Source organism: Arvicanthis niloticus, chromosome 1, assembly GCF_011762505.2.
Source record: "Arvicanthis niloticus isolate mArvNil1 chromosome 1, mArvNil1.pat.X, whole genome shotgun sequence".
Taxonomy (NCBI): Eukaryota; Metazoa; Chordata; class Mammalia; order Rodentia; family Muridae; genus Arvicanthis; species Arvicanthis niloticus.
This window is the reverse complement of record NC_047658.1, coordinates 30,945,180-30,957,541: the sequence shown is the minus strand read 5'-3', so window position 1 is coordinate 30,957,541 and position 12,362 is coordinate 30,945,180. Positions and strand designations below refer to the sequence as shown.

Sequence of the window (12,362 nt, the reverse complement as noted above, 5' to 3'; positions counted from 1 at the left end):
TCTGCCACATTGGACCTGCAGCCAGCTTTCCATAGTCCTCTGTGGAGCAACACAGCAGGGTTGTTCATGTCAAAGCATCTGGGTAGCCTGAACACACTTGCATGCATTCCAGTGTACAACCCAGTGGCTTTGGTGCCACTGCTCATCCTACTTGTGCCTCACAGTCTACTCTGTCGGGGCTGCAGGCCACACCTTGCTGGCAGGACTTTCTACTCAGTCTCTGCCAAGCATTCCTCAACACCACTGAAGATGCCACTAGAGCAAAGGGGGCTTGCTTTGTTCTAGGCCATGGTTTCTGTCAGAGTAGGCAAAGCACAGGCCCATCTGTAGAGAGTCTGGCTAGAGCCTGAGGAAGGCAAGGCCAATAGAGTGCTTGGCAAGCCTGTGTCTGACGCCCAGAGGACCTGGGTGACCCCAGGTGCCGGACCTCAGTCCCGATGACAGAAGCGGTAGTGAGTTTTCACTCATTTTGTTCAGATTTTCCAAGGAATGTTTGACTGGGAATCATCATAGATCCAAGCACGATGGAGTGCCATGCACAGAGAGGATCTGGGTAGTCTGGAGTGCTCAGGCTTTGGGGAGAGCAAGGAATTGCAAGATATTGCCCATTCATTACCAGGGAAGAATGGGCCTAAGCCCCAAACCTGGGAGCACCAGGAGGCCCTGAGCCTGCTGCATGTCCCGAATGGACAGGATGCAGGGATGGCAGCTCCTCCCAGCCCACCAAGACCTGAGCACCTTGAGTCCTCGGGCCATTTCTGAGTTCCTTACCTTTGATCTCTGGCGCTCTCAAGACTTTCAGGAAGACCAAACCAGGTCACTGGAGCTTCATTCAGCCACTGTCAAACCGCATCCTATGTGGTGGGGCCATTTCCCCTCAAGGAAGTCACCCATGGCCCATGCTGGACAATGTATGCGACCCTGGGAAGACAGCAGAGAGCACATGCCGCCATTACGCTGGGACCCATGCAAACCAGGATGGATGATGGGCTTGCTGTTTCTTTTGGCATGGTCAGACCACACAGGCGCCCTCAACACTCCTGCTCTTGCCAACCTCTGGGCCCTGCCCTTCCACATCAGGGATGCTTTTCCTCTCAAGCCTTGCCTGGAGACAAAACATGCCCTTTGCTCTCAAGTGCTTCCTGGGCACTCCCCTAACTCCATGGCCTTCAGGATGATATCTGAGCTGCTCTAGAGGGACACAGCACATGCCAGGAGCTCCAACACATCAACCTTCTCCACCAGCGCCCAGCACAACCTTGCCAAAAGAATGAGGGTACTTCTCAATCAAATATGGCAGAACAAAAATAAAACTGATAAGAACAATCTCAGGTCCTCTTGCCTAATGCAAAGGAGAATGAGGTGGAAGCTCTGGCCTACATCACCAGCAAAACCCTGTGTCTCTAAGTATCTCTGCACACCACTTGTGCATCTTCCACCATGGCTACAAAGCTACATGCTTCCATACTACAGGGTCCTAGCATGAGACAGAATTTGACCTCCTCTTAAGGTTCTGATAACCAGCATAGGAGTAGCAGGCTTACTTTGTCCATAAGCACCACCAGATTTGTTTTGTCTCTCTGTATCGCGATCTCTGTCTCTCGGTCTCTTTCTTCTTCTCTAACTTTCTCTCTGTCTCTACCTTTGTTTCTGTCTCTTTCTCTCTCCTTCTCCCTCTTCCACTATCTTCCTCCTCTCTCTCTCTCTCTCTCTCTCTCTCTCTCTCTCTCTCTCTCTTCTCTATGTCTGTTTTTCCTCAACTCTATCTCAGACTTTGGCCTTTCCCTTCCTCTATCAAACTCTGTTCTCTTTCCAAGCCAATGGCCCAGGAATCCAGCTTGCTGCATGAGACACAGAGTCTTCTTGGTAACCACCTGATTACATTACTGTCATACAGTCCCTGAGACATGCTAAGGCATCTGGCCACATTGGACCTGCAGCCAGCTTTCCATAGTCACTCTGTGGAGCAACACAGCAGGGTTGTTCATGTCAAAGCATCTGGGTAGCCTGAACACACTTGCATGCATTCCAGTGTACAACCCAGTGGCTTTGGTGCCACTGCTCATCCTACTTGTGCCTCACAGTCTACTCTGCACTTGGGCTGCAGGCCACACCTTGGAGCTGGCAGGACTTTCTACTCAGTCTCTGCCAAGCAATTCCTCAACAACCACTGAAGATGCCACTAGAGCAAAGGGGGCTGCTTTGTTCTAGGCCATGGTTTCTGTCAGAGTAGGCAAAGCACAGGCCCATCTGTAGAGAGTCTGGCTAGAGCCTGAGGAAGGCAAGGCCAATAGAGTGCTTGGCAAGCCTGTGTCTGACGCCCAGAGGACCTGGGTGACCCAAGGTGCCGGACCTCAGTCCCGATGACAGAAGCGGTAGTGAGTTTTCACTCATTTTGTTCAGATTTTCCAAGGAATGTTTGACTGGGAATCATCATAGATCCAAGCACGATGGAGTGCCATGCACAGAGAGGATCTGGGTAGTCTGGAGTGCTCAGGCTTTGGGGAGAGCAAGGAATGCAAGATATTGCCCATCCATTACCAGGGAAGAATGGGCCTAAGCCCCAAACCTGGGAGCACCAGGAGGCCCTGAGCCTGCTGCATGTCCCGAATGGACAGGATGCAGGGATGGCAGCTCCTCCCAGCTCCACCAAGACCTGAGCACCTTGAGTCCTCGGGCCATTTCTGAGTTCCTTACCTTTGATCTCTGGCGCTCTCAGGACTTTCAGGAAGACCAAACCAGGTCACTGGAGCTTCATTCAGCCACTGTCAAACCGCATCCTATGTGGTGGGGCCATTTCCCCTCAAGGAAGTCACCCATGGCCCATGCTGGACAATGTATGCGACCCTGGGAAGACAGCAGAGAGCACATGCCGCCATTACGCTGGGACCCATGCAAACCAGGATGGATGATGGGCTTGCTGTTTCTTTTGGCATGGTCAGACCACACAGGCGCCCTCAACACTCCTGCTCTTGCCAACCTCTGGCCCTGCCCTTCCACATCAGGGATGCTTTTCCTCTCAAGCCTTGCCTGGAGACAAAACATGCCCTTTGCTCTCAAGTGCTTCCTGGGCACTCCCCTAACTCCATGGCCTTCAGGATGATATCTGAGCTGCTCTAGAGGGACACAGCACATGCCAGGAGCTCCAACACATCAACCTTCTCCACCAGCGCCCAGCACAACCTTGCCAAAAGAATGAGGGTACTTCTCAATCAAATATGGCAGAACAAAAATAAAACTGATAAGAACAATCTCAGGTCCTCTTGCCTAATGCAAAGGAGAATGAGGTGGAAGCTCTGGCCTACATCACCAGCAAAACCCTGTGTCTCTAAGTATCTCTGCACACCACTTGTGCATCTTCCACCATGGCTACAAAGCTACATGCTTCCATACTACAGGGTCCTAGCATGAGACAGAATTTGACCTCCTCTTAAGGTTCTGATAACCAGCATAGGAGTAGCAGGCTTACTTTGTCCATAAGCACCACCAGATTTGTTTTGTCTCTCTGTATCGCGATCTCTGTCTCTCTGTCTCTTTCTTCTTCTCTAACTTTCTCTCTGTCTCTACCTTTGTTTCTGTCTCTTTCTCTCTCCTTCTCCCTCTTCCACTATCTTCCTCCTCCTCTCTCTCTCTCTCTCTCTCTCTCTCTCTCTCTCTCTCTCTCTCTGTCTCTCTCTCTCTTCTATGTCTGTTTTTCCTCAACTCTATCTCAGACTTTGTCCTTTCCCTTCCTCTATCAAACTCTGTTCTCTTTCCAAGCCAATGGCCCAGGAATCCAGCTTGCTGCATGAGACACAGAGTCTTCTTGGTAACCACCTGATTACATTACTGTCATACAGTCCCTGAGACATGCTAAGGCATCTGGCCACATTGGACCTGCAGCCAGCTTTCCATAGTCACTCTGTGGAGCAACACAGCAGGGTTGTTCATGTCAAAGCATCTGGGTAGCCTGAACACACTTGCATGCATTCCAGTGTACAACCAGTGGCTTTGGTGCCACTGCTCATCCTACTTGTGCCTCACAGTCTACTCTGCACTTGGGCTGCAGGCCACACCTTGGAGCTGGCAGGACTTTCTACTCAGTCTCTGCCAAGCAATTCCTCAACAACCACTGAAGATGCCACTAGAGCAAGGGGGCTGCTTTGTTCTAGGCCATGGTTTCTGTCAGAGTAGGCAAAGCACAGGCCCATCTGTAGAGAGTCTGGCTAGAGCCTGAGGAAGGCAAGGCCAATAGAGTGCTTGGCAAGCCTGTGTCTGACGCCCAGAGGACCTGGGTGACCCAAGGTGCCGGACCTCAGTCCCGATGACAGAAGCGGTAGTGAGTTTTCACTCATTTTGTTCAGATTTTCCAAGGAATGTTTGACTGGGAATCATCATAGATCCAAGCACGATGGAGTGCCATGCACAGAGAGGATCTGGGTAGTCTGGAGTGCTCAGGCTTTGGGAGAGCAAGGAATTGCAAGATATTGCCCATCCATTACCAGGGAAGAATGGGCCTAAGCCCCAAACCTGGGAGCACCAGGAGGCCCTGAGCCTGCTGCATGTCCCGAATGGACAGGATGCAGGGATGGCAGCTCCTCCCAGCTCCACCAAGACCTGAGCACCTTGAGTCCTCGGGCCATTTCTGAGTTCCTTACCTTTGATCTCTGGCGCTCTCAGGACTTTCAGGAAGACCAAACCAGGTCACTGGAGCTTCATTCAGCCACTGTCAAACCGCATCCTATGTGGTGGGGCCATTTCCCCTCAAGGAAGTCACCCATGGCCCATGCTGGACAATGTATGCGACCCTGGGAAGACAGCAGAGAGCACATGCCGCCATTACGCTGGGACCCATGCAAACCAGGATGGATGATGGGCTTGCTGTTTCTTTTGGCATGGTCAGACCACACAGGCGCCCTCAACACTCCTGCTCTTGCCAACCTCTGGCCCTGCCCTTCCACATCAGGGATGCTTTTCCTCTCAAGCCTTGCCTGGAGACAAAACATGCCCTTTGCTCTCAAGTGCTTCCTGGGCACTCCCCTAACTCCATGGCCTTCAGGATGATATCTGAGCTGCTCTAGAGGGACACAGCACATGCCAGGAGCTCCAAACATCATTCAACCTTCTCCACCAGCGCCCAGCACAACCTTGCCAAAAGAATGAGGGTACTTCTCAATCAAATATGGCAGAACAAAAATAAAACTGATAAGAACAATCTCAGGTCCTCTTGCCTAATGCAAAGGAGAATGAGGTGGAAGCTCTGGTCAACATCACCAGCAAAACCCTGTGTCTCTAAGTATCTCTGCACACCACTTGTGCATCTTCCACCATGGCTACAAAGCTACATGCTTCCATACTACAGGGTCCTAGCATGAGACAGAATTTGACCTCCTCTTAAGGTTCTGATAACCAGCATAGGAGTAGCAGGCTTAATTTGTCCATAAGCACCACCAGATTTGTTTTGTCTCTCTGTATCGCGATCTCTGTCTCTCGGTCTCTTTCTTCTTCTCTAACTTTCTCTCTGTCTCTACCTTTGTTTCTGTCTCTTTCTCTCTCCTTCTCCCTCTTCCACTATCTTCCTCCTCTCTCTCTCTCTCTCTCTCTCTCTCTCTCTCTCTCTCTCTCTGTCTCTCTCTCTCTTCTCTATGTCTGTTTTTCCTCAACTCTATCTCAGACTTTGGCCTTTCCCTTCCTCTATCAAACTCTGTTCTCTTTCCAAGCCAATGGCCCAGGAATCCAGCTTGCTGCATGAGACACAGAGTCTTCTTGGTAACCACCTGATTACATTACTGTCATACAGTCCCTGAGACATGCTAAGGCATCTGGCCACATTGGACCTGCAGCCAGCTTTCCATAGTCACTCTGTGGAGCAACACAGCAGGGTTGTTCATGTCAAAGCATCTGGGTAGCCTGAACACACTTGCATGCATTCCAGTGTACAACCCAGTGGCTTTGGTGCCACTGCTCATCCTACTTGTGCCTCACAGTCTACTCTGCACTTGGGCTGCAGGCCACACCTTGGAGCTGGCAGGACTTTCTACTCAGTCTCTGCCAAGCAATTCCTCAACAACCACTGAAGATGCCACTAGAGCAAAGGGGGCTGCTTTGTTCTAGGCCATGGTTTCTGTCAGAGTAGGCAAAGCACAGGCCCATCTGTAGAGAGTCTGGCTAGAGCCTGAGGAAGGCAAGGCCAATAGAGTGCTTGGCAAGCCTGTGTCTGACGCCCAGAGGACCTGGGTGACCCAAGGTGCCGGACCTCAGTCCCGATGACAGAAGCGGTAGTGAGTTTTCACTCATTTTGTTCAGATTTTCCAAGGAATGTTTGACTGGGAATCATCATAGATCCAAGCACGATGGAGTGCCATGCACAGAGAGGATCTGGGTAGTCTGGAGTGCTCAGGCTTTGGGGAGAGCAAGGAATTGCAAGATATTGCCCATTCATTACCAGGGAAGAATGGGCCTAAGCCCCAAACCTGGCAGCACCAGGAGGCCCTGAGCCTGCTGCATGTCCCGAATGGACAGGATGCAGGGATGGCAGCTCCTCCCAGACCCACCAAGACCTGAGCACCTTGAGTCCTCGGGCCATTTCTGAGTTCCTTACCTTTGATCTCTGGCGCTCTCAGGACTTTCAGGAAGACCAAACCAGGTCACTGGAGCTTCATTCAGCCACTGTCAAACCGCATCCTATGTGGTGGGGCCATTTCCCCTCAAGGAAGTCACCCATGGCCCATGCTGGACAATGTATGCGACCCTGGGAAGACAGCAGAGAGCACATGCCGCCATTACGCTGGGACCCATGCAAACCAGGATGGATGATGGGCTTGCTGTTTCTTTTGGCATGGTCAGACCACACAGGCGCCCTCAACACTCCTGCTCTTGCCAACCTCTGGGCCCTGCCCTTCCACATCAGGGATGCTTTTCCTCTCAAGCCTTGCCTGGAGACAAAACATGCCCTTTGCTCTCAAGTGCTTCCTGGGCACTCCCCTAACTCCATGGCCTTCAGGATGATATCTGAGCTGCTCTAGAGGGACACAGCACATGCCAGGAGCTCCAACACATCAACCTTCTCCACCAGCGCCCAGCACAACCTTGCCAAAAGAATGAGGGTACTTCTCAATCAAATATGGCAGAACAAAAATAAAACTGATAAGAACAATCTCAGGTCCTCTTGCCTAATGCAAAGGAGAATGAGGTGGAAGCTCTGGTCAACATCACCAGCAAAACCCTGTGTCTCTAAGTATCTCTGCACACCACTTGTGCATCTTCCACCATGGCTACAAAGCTACATGCTTCCATACTACAGGGTCCTAGCATGAGACAGAATTGACCTCCTCTTAAGGTTCTGATAACCAGCATAGGAGTAGCAGGCTTAATTTGTCCATAAGCACCACCAGATTTGTTTTGTCTCTCTGTATCGCGATCTCTGTCTCTCGTCTCTCTTCTTCTTCTCTAACTTTCTCTCTGTCTCTACCTTTGTTTCTGTCTCTTTCTCTCTCCTTCTCCCTCTTCCACTCTCTCCCTCCTCTCTCTCTCTCTCTCTCTCTCTCTCTCTCTCTCTCTCTCTCTCTCTCTCTCTCTCTCTCTCTCTCTCTCTCTCTCTTCTCTATGTCTGTTTTTCCTCAACTCTATCATCAGACTTTGTCCTTTCCCTTCCTCTATCAAAGCTCTGTTCTCTTTCCAAGCCATGGCCCAGGGAATCCAGCTTGCTGCATGAGACACAGAGTCTTCTTGGTAACCACCTGATTACATTACTGTCCATACAGTCCCTGAGACATGCTAAGGCATCTGGCCACATGGACCTGCAGCCAGCTTTCCATAGTCACTCTGTGGAGCAACACAGCAGGTTGTTCATGTCAAAGCATCTGGGTAGCCTGAACACCACTTGCATGCATTCCAGTGTACAACCCAGTGGCTTTGGTGCCACTGCTCATCCTACTTGTGCCTCACAGTCTACTCTGCACTTGGGCTGCAGGCCACACCTTGGAGCTGGCAGGACTTTCTACTCAGTCTCTGCCAAGCAATTCCTCAACAACCACTGAAGATGCCACTAGAGCAAAGGGGGCTGCTTTGTTCTAGGCCATGGTTTCTGTCAGAGTAGGCAAAGCACAGGCCCATCTGTAGAGAGTCTGGCTAGAGCCTGAGGAAGGCAAGGCCAATAGAGTGCTTGGCAAGCCTGTGTCTGACGCCCAGAGGACCTGGGTGACCCAAGGTGCCGGACCTCAGTCCCGATGACAGAAGCGGTAGTGAGTTTTCACTCATTTGTTCAGATTTTCCAAGGAATGTTTGACTGGGAATCATCATAGATCCAAGCACGATGGAGTGCCTGCACAGAGAGATCTGGGTAGTCTGGAGTGCTCAGGCTTTGGGGAGAGGAAGGAATTGCAAGATATTGCCCATCCATTACCAGGGAAGAATGGGCCTAAGCCCCAAACCTGGGAGCACCAGGAGGCCCTGAGCCTGCTGCATGTCCCGAATGGACAGGATGCAGGGATGGCAGCTCCTCCCAGCTCCACCAAGACCTGAGCACCTTGAGTCCTCGGGCCATTTCTGAGTTCCTTACCTTTGATCTCTGGCGCTCTCAGGACTTTCAGGAAGACCAAACCAGGTCACTGGAGCTTCATTCAGCCACTGTCAAACCGGATCCTATGTGGTAGGGCCATTTCCCCTCAAGAAAGTCACCCATGGCCCATGCTGGACAATGTATGCGACCCTGGGAAGACAGCAGAGAGCACATGCCGCCATTACGCTGGGACCCATGCAAACCAGGATGGATGATGGGCTTGCTGTTTCTTTTGGCATGGTCAGACCACACAGGCGCCCTCAACACTCCTGCGCTTGCCAACCTCTGGGCCCTGCCCTTCCACATCAGGGGATGCTTTTCCTCTCAGCCTTGCCTGGAGACAAAACATGCCCTTTGCTCTCAAGTGCTTCCTGGGCACTCCCCTAACTCCATGGCCTTCAGGATGATATCTGAGCTGCTCTAGAGGGACACAGCACATGCCAGGAGCTCCAACACATCAACCTTCTCCACCAGCGCCCAGCACAACCTTGCCAAAAGAATGAGGGTACTTCTCAATCAAATATGGCAGAACAAAAATAAAACTGATAAGAACAATCTCAGGTCCTCTTGCCTAATGCAAAGGAGAATGAGGTGGAAGCTCTGGTCAACATCACCAGCAAAACCCTGTGTCTCTAAGTATCTCTGCACACCACTTGTGCATCTTCCACCATGGCTACAAAGCTACATGCTTCCATACTACAGGGTCCTAGCATGAGACAGAATTTGACCTCCTCTTAAGGTTCTGATAACCAGCATAGGAGTAGCAGGCTTAATTTGTCCATAAGCACCACCAGACTTGTTTTGTCTCTCTGTATCGCGATCTCTGTCTCTCGGTCTCTTTCTTCTTCTCTAACTTTCTCTCTGTCTCTACCTTTGTTTCTGTCTCTTTCTCTCTCCTTCTCCCTCTTCCACTATCTTCCTCCTCCTCTCTCTCTCTCTCTCTCCCTCTCTCTCTCTCCCTCTCCCTCTCTCTCTCTCTCTCTCTCTCTGTCTCTCTCTCTCTTCTCTATGTCTGTTTTTCCTCAACTCTATCACAGACTTTGGCCTTTCCCTTCCTCTATCAAGCTCTGTTCTCTTTCCAAGCCAATGGCCCAGGAATCCAGCTTGCTGCATGAGACACAGAGTCTTCTTGGTAACCACCTGATTACATTACTGTCATACAGTCCCTGAGACATGCTAAAGGCATCTGGCCACATTGGACCTGCAGCCAGCTTTCCATAGTCACTCTGTGGAGCAACACAGCAGGGTTGTTCATGTCAAAGCATCTGGGTAGCCTGAACACACTTGCATGCATTCCAGTGTACAACCCAGTGGCTTTGGTGCCACTGCTCATCCTACTTGTGCCTCACAGTCTACTCTGCACTTGGGCTGCAGGCCACACCTTGGAGCTGGCAGGACTTTCTACTCAGTCTCTGCCAAGCAATTCCTCAACAACCACTGAAGATGCCACTAGAGCAAAGGGGGCTGCTTTGTTCTAGGCCATGGTTTCTGTCAGAGTAGGCAAAGCACAGGCCCATCTGTAGAGAGTCTGGCTAGAGCCTGAGGAAGGCAAGGCCAATAGAGTGCTTGGCAAGCCTGTGTCTGACGCCCAGAGGACCTGGGTGACCCAAGGTGCCGGACCTCAGTCCCGATGACAGAAGCGGTAGTGAGTTTTCACTCATTTTGTTCAGATTTTCCAAGGAATGTTTGACTGGGAATCATCATAGATCCAAGCACGATGGAGTGCCATGCACAGAGAGGATCTGGGTAGTCTGGAGTGCTCAGGCTTTGGGGAGAGGAAGGAATTTCAAGATATTGCCCATCCATTACCAGGGAAGAATGGGCCTAAGCCCCAAACCTGGGAGCACCAGGAGGCCCTGAGCCTGCTGCATGTCCCGAATGGACAGGATGCAGGGATGGCAGCTCCTCCCAGCTCCACCAAGACCTGAGCACCTTGAGTCCTCGGGCCATTTCTGAGTTCCTTACCTTTGATCTCTGGCGCTCTCAGGACTTTCAGGAAGACCAAACCAGGTCACTGGAGCTTCATTCAGCCACTGTCAAACCGCATCCTATGTGGTGGGGCCATTTCCCCTCAAGGAAGTCACCCATGGCCCATGCTGGACAATGTATGCGACCCTGGGAAGGACAGCAGAGAGCACATGCCGCCATTACGCTGGGACCCATGCAAACCAGGATGGATGATGGGCTTGCTGTTTCTTTTGGCATGGTCAGACCACACAGGCGCCCTCAACACTCCTGCGCTTGCCAACCTCTGGGCCCTGCCCTTCCACATCAGGGATGCTTTTCCTCTCAAGCCTTGCCTGGAGACAAAACATGCCCTTTGCTCTCAAGTGCTTCCTGGGCACTCCCCTAACTCCATGGCCTTCAGGATGATATCTGAGCTGCTCTAGAGGGACACAGCACATGCCAGGAGCTCCAACACATCAACCTTCTCCACCAGCGCCCAGCACAACCTTGCCAAAAGAATGAGGGTACTTCTCAATCAAATATGGCAGAAACAAAAATAAAACTGATAAGAACAATCTCAGGTCCTCTTGCCTAATGCAAAGGAGAATGAGGTGGAAGCTCTGGTCAACATCACCAGCAAAAACCCTGTGTCTCTAAGTATCTCTGCACACCACTTGTGCATCTTCCACCATGGCTACAAAGCTACATGCTTCCATACTACAGGGTCCTAGCATGAGACAGAATTTGACCTCCTCTTAAGGTTCTGATAACCAGCATAGGAGTAGCAGGCTTAATTTGTCCATAAGCACCACCAGACTTGTTTTGTCTCTCTGTATCGCGATCTCTGTCTCTCGGTCTCTTTCTTCTTCTCTAACTTTCTCTCTGTCTCTACCTTTGTTTCTGTCTCTTTCTCTCTCCTTCTCCCTCTTCCACTATCTTCCTCCTCCTCTCTCTCTCTCATCTCTCCTCTCTCCTCGCTCTCCCTCTCTTCATCTCTCTCCTCTCTCTCTCTCCTCTCTCTCTCTGTCTCTCTCTCTCTCTCTATGTCTGTTTTTCCTCAACTCTATCACAGACTTTGGCCTTTCCCTCCTCTATCAAGCTCTGTTCTCTTCCAAGCCAATGGCCCAGGAATCCAGCTTGCTGCATGAGACCACAGAGTCTTCTTGGTAACCACCTGATTACATTACTGTCATACAGTCCCTGAGACATGCTAAGGCATCTGGCCACATTGGACCTGCAGCCAGCTTTCCATAGTCACTCTGTGGAGCAACACAGCAGGGTTGTTCATGTCAAAGCATCTGGGTAGCCTGAACACACTTGCATGCATTCCAGTGTACAACCCAGTGGCTTTGGTGCCACTGCTCATCCTACTTGTGCCTCACAGTCTACTCTGCACTTGGGCTGCAGGCCACACCTTGGAGCTGGCAGGACTTTCTACTCAGTCTCTGCCAAGCAATTCCTCAACAACCACTGAAGATGCCACTAGAGCAAAGGGGGCTGCTTTGTTCTAGGCCATGGTTTCTGTCAGAGTAGGCAAAGCACAGGCCCATCTGTAGAGAGTCTGGCTAGAGCCTGAGGAAGGCAAGGCCAATAGAGTGCTTGGCAAGCCTGTGTCTGACGCCCAGAGGGACCTGGGTGACCCAAGGTGCCGGACCTCAGTCCCGATGACAGAAGCGGTAGTGAGTTTTCACTCATTTTGTTCAGATTTTCCAAGGAATGTTTGACTGGGAATCATCATAGATCCAAGCACGATGGAGTGCCATGCACAGAGAGGATCTGGGTAGTCTGGAGTGCTCAGGCTTTGGGGAGAGCAAGGAATTGCAAGATATTGCCCATCCATTACCAGGGAAGAATGGGCCTAAGCCCCAAACCTGGG

The 12,362-nt window shown here is 51.2% G+C and overlaps 7 non-coding genes across 7 annotated transcripts; all 7 read right to left on the bottom strand.

The window, feature by feature from the left end:
• Positions 1 to 423: 423 nt before the first annotated feature.
• LOC117700603 (small nucleolar RNA SNORD116) lies at positions 424 to 517 on the bottom strand. Its single transcript, XR_004605519.1, has one exon. It is a non-coding gene; the product is annotated as a small nucleolar RNA SNORD116 (small nucleolar RNA).
• Positions 518 to 2,349: 1,832 nt separating this feature from the next.
• On the bottom strand, positions 2,350 to 2,443 carry LOC117700595 (small nucleolar RNA SNORD116). Its single transcript, XR_004605518.1, has one exon. It is a non-coding gene; the product is annotated as a small nucleolar RNA SNORD116 (small nucleolar RNA).
• Positions 2,444 to 4,289: 1,846 nt separating this feature from the next.
• LOC117700588 (small nucleolar RNA SNORD116) lies at positions 4,290 to 4,383 on the bottom strand. Its single transcript, XR_004605516.1, has one exon. It is a non-coding gene; the product is annotated as a small nucleolar RNA SNORD116 (small nucleolar RNA).
• A 1,848-nt stretch (positions 4,384 to 6,231) lies between these two features.
• Positions 6,232 to 6,325, bottom strand: LOC117700578 (small nucleolar RNA SNORD116). The gene has a single exon (XR_004605514.1). It is a non-coding gene; the product is annotated as a small nucleolar RNA SNORD116 (small nucleolar RNA).
• Positions 6,326 to 8,193: 1,868 nt separating this feature from the next.
• Positions 8,194 to 8,286, bottom strand: LOC117701180 (small nucleolar RNA SNORD116). Its single transcript, XR_004605648.1, has one exon. It is a non-coding gene; the product is annotated as a small nucleolar RNA SNORD116 (small nucleolar RNA).
• Positions 8,287 to 10,155: 1,869 nt separating this feature from the next.
• LOC117700572 (small nucleolar RNA SNORD116) lies at positions 10,156 to 10,249 on the bottom strand. The gene has a single exon (XR_004605513.1). It is a non-coding gene; the product is annotated as a small nucleolar RNA SNORD116 (small nucleolar RNA).
• A 1,887-nt stretch (positions 10,250 to 12,136) lies between these two features.
• LOC117700567 (small nucleolar RNA SNORD116) lies at positions 12,137 to 12,230 on the bottom strand. The gene has a single exon (XR_004605511.1). It is a non-coding gene; the product is annotated as a small nucleolar RNA SNORD116 (small nucleolar RNA).
• Positions 12,231 to 12,362: the final 132 nt, after the last annotated feature.